The sequence below is a fragment of the Frankliniella occidentalis genome, unplaced genomic scaffold (assembly GCF_000697945.3).
Source record: "Frankliniella occidentalis isolate FOCC.00 unplaced genomic scaffold, Focc_3.1 Scaffold520, whole genome shotgun sequence".
Lineage (NCBI taxonomy): Eukaryota > Metazoa > Arthropoda > Insecta > Thysanoptera > Thripidae > Frankliniella > Frankliniella occidentalis.
In genome coordinates this window covers 104842-108880 of record NW_026267637.1, presented here as the reverse complement: position 1 = coordinate 108880, position 4039 = coordinate 104842, and positions in this window count along the sequence as shown.

Genomic DNA, 4039 nt, shown 5'->3' with positions numbered 1-4039 from the left:
CCCCGCGATCACTTAATAGTCCGCAGCAACGTCTTTGCAACATCACGCTGCTGATCAACTCATTTCACTGTCACAAGTTGCCCAGACCACCACCCACCCATCCTTCATCCCTCACATCTCACAAAACACAACATGTCGTCCGACATTGTTTCGCCCGAGGACATGGAGCAACTCATGGCAGACGTCGACATTGAGGGGATCGACTTTGGGTCATTCGACATTCCAATGGTCGACCAAATACTACCAGGCGACGAGCCAGAACATCAGCCACAGGTGCGAGAGTGCAACGTCGTCCTGGACAGGTGCGTACACACAGAGCACGCACCTGTAGCCCCACCAGGGCAACAGGTGGCACAGCCACAGGTGCCACAGGTGGCCCCACCAGTGCCACAGGTGGCTCTTCGAGAGTGCTGTGTGCGCCTCGAAAGCCTCAGGCCTGCAGACGATAGGACATGACCTATTTGATTCAAGAGCTTCGCCGACAAGTACATTAAAAACACGCACGTAGACCAAGTACACAACAACGTGCGGAATTTCACTTGCTAGTACTGTGGACAACTACAGAGGAAATTCCACCGGGACAGACACCTTCGCACAAACCACCACCAATAATTGAAACTATACGCATTGACAAAACAAAAAAAAACAGAAAACACAAAAAATAAATAAAAAAGAACCAAGAAAATACAAGAAATAAAAGAATAAAAAAAACGCATCCGGGTTTCGGAGAAGAGACTTAAACGGCCAACGCAGACCTACGTCTGATCTTGAAAGCGAAGATTAACGTACAAGGAGACTTAGGTAGGTACAAATCCCCGATTCGGTTCAAACTCGGTATATTTGCTTCTTATCCCTACAGATGACTATTGCGCGTCAAAATTTGTTACAAAATAGTTTCCCAAAAATAAAAATTTCATGTTAAAAAAGAAATGAAGTGATATTCCGACTCAGAATGTGTGGTTTTGGGGGGGTAGTTCCTCTTCCATTTTTCGATTTGAGAACGCCTTCTATGAGTTTATGTCGAATTTCGAAACTTTATCCATTAAACGCTCCTATAAAGAACCCCGGGATGTGAACATCAGCAAAAAAATTCGACCGGCGTTCGTCATCTACATGGCTAAGAAGCAAATATACCGAGTTTGAACCGAATCGGGAGTTTACACCTCCCTAAGTCTCCTTGTTAGTGATCGGTCAGATGAATCTGATTATTTAGATGCTAGATTTTGGCCATTGTTCATAACAGCACGGGGATCGTGTCTATAGTGTGCCAATGCCCTCCACTACATGTTCCTCGAAGCCTTCGCGGGCCCTGCCACGTAGTCGTTTTCCCAAGTACTTTATGTGGGCAAAGCTTTACCGGGGTGAGAACACATGGTCAATCGAGCCAGTAAGCCTAGAAAGTTGCTCGTTGCCCAAGTGAACACTGTTCTGCAACGTTCCGGGACGCTGAAAGGTTGTGTGCTTCTGAAGAGGTGCCATACTGGTGCTGCGGTAAAGAAGTGCAGACACGGCTTCCAGAGCTTGGCGTTTTTAAGGCCAATCCTTGAGGATTGCATCAGGGAGCTCTATGAGGACGTGTCAGATGATGCCACACATTTCCTCGACAATCAAGAGTCGGGCCATGTGTGGGCCTGTCTACGTCCAACCCGTAGTGGACGCCATTGTGGAAGCAGACGGGGACCACAAAAAAATAAACTCCATTTTGGTGAACATGCTAAGCAATGTTGGAGTTGGCACTACTAATAAAACGTCCGAGGCCATTATCTTACACGATATGGAAGTGTGCTTCCGTAAGGACTGGGTAATTACGATTGATTGTAAACTGTAGTTCTTCATAAATGACAACTGAAAATTCAACTAACATTAATGTGTTTCTTTTTCAGGTTCCGCCTGTAGATGCCCTTAACAGGAATTTTGTTGAAAAAGAGGATCTAGACCAAGACGCATGAGGAGCTGTTAGGAGTAATTTAAGTTTTTTTAAAGTTGAAATTGTAAAATTGTACTTATCAGTATTGCCACTTAAATTGAAATTGTAAAATTGTACTTATCAGTATTGTACCAGGATTAGTATTGTCACTTAAATTAAATTATTAAAAAATGGGAGATGGCAATATGTGGATGGCCGTCACCAGCGAGTGCGAGGTCGGGGCGCTCACCTTAAAAAAAAATTGGCACCAGATGGCTTCCACTTCCTCGTAGTTGGTGCTGGAAATGCCGCTTCGGCGGTAGCTAACGTAAGAGGAGCCAAAAACAAATCAATACAACAATACACGGGGCGGGCATACCCCTAGAATTCTGCGCCTTTATGAGGGTTTTGGCCCTTTCAGCATCCACATTTGCGTGCTCTAGAGCCGCCTTGCCCTTCGTAGGGGTATTCTTCAGATGCTCAAACAGATTTGACTGCTTTAGACGCAGTCGTCATCTTTGTTGTGGTTGTGATCGACTGAGCACCTTTCCCCTGGTTCATGCGAGAACACGCCCACGTTATCGCCCGGTCGGGGCGCTCGTCATAAAAAAAAATATGGCACCAGATGGCTTCCACTTCCTCGTAGTTGGTGCTGGAAATACCGCTTCGGCGGTAGCTAAGAGGAGCCAAAAAAGTCCGATTTAGGTACTGGGTCAGATTGACCAGTGTCACACCGAGGGACCTCCAGTGAAACGGAGTGCCACACTACAGGAGCCGCAGAGTGAGGACTCGAAGTCGGTCTGATATTACGGTCAGAGAGCAGAGGCGGTTGAAGCTGATTGGCGATCAGCTTAAGGATCGGGGTGGTCCGCGGTACAGTCAGAAGATCCCGAGTGCCACACGGCAGGTGCCACAGAGTGTGGACTCGAGGGCGGTCGGATATTACGGTCAGAGATAAGAGGCGATTGGAGCTGATTGGCGATCAGCTTTAGGATCGGGGTGGTCCGCGGTACAGTCGGAAGATACCGAGTGCCACACCGCAGACGTGTCAGATGATGCCACACATTTCCTCGACAATATCCGTAATTACAATTTTGTCTTGAGCACTGTTGTCACGGTCACGACAGTATTTTTACCAGGAAGAACAGGACTTGGACTGTAAAAGGAGCAGTGACGTTCAACGCGGATTCCGTTCCTAATCTTGATGACGATGGTCTACCGCATTACTATGGACGGTTGTTCTTTGTTTGGCTGATCAGCCATCACTCGAGCGAAAGCGAGTCCTATTACTCCACTGATGATCAAAAAAATTAGTGTGTCTGCGGTGACGTGCACAAGAGCGAACTGTCACAAGCGCGACCCGTCGTAAGCGCGAATGCCACAAGCGCGACCAGGCACAAGCGCGAACACCGCAAGAGCGAACGACCGCAAGCGCGAAGTGTCGGAAGCGCGACCCGCCACAAGAGCGAACCTCGCGTGGCGCAGCTTACGCGCAAGCGGCTTGCCACGGCTTCGGTACGACTTCGGGACGACTTCGGCACCCGCAGGATCTCACCAGTCTTCGCGAATCCTCGCGATTGTGTCCGCGAGGAAATTCGCGAAAGGACACCGCGAACCCCTGCGAAAGGATCCGCGATCACTGAAGGACACCCGCGAACGGGCCCGCGATCACTTAGAATAGGACACCCGCGACAGGGGACTCACGCCTCGCGACCGCGACTCGCTATCCTACTCCATCCCCCAGCCACAGGTGCCGAAGTCCAAGCGAAGCCATTGGATTGGACCTCTATTAGCCCTTTTGAGCAGCACTAGTCTTTTGATGGGAAGACTATTGCCACAGCGAGACGGGCGGGATCGAGGCGTAGGTCGAGAGGGTCTCGCAGTCGTATATGAGGGACTCGCTTTGCTCGCTGGGGGCTCCGCCCCCCAGACCCCCCGTGCGTGGGCTTTGCCCCCGCGTGCGAGGCCAAGGCCTCGCTTGGCGAGGGCTGCGCCCTCGCGGGCGCTCGGCTTGCTCAGAGCTCGCTTCGCTCGCTCCTCGCAAGCCTTCGCTTGGAGGTCTCTTGCGGCTATTTTTAATGTGCCGACCTATATATGTGGAGAATCTGCTTTTAGTAATAATAATGTAGGAGA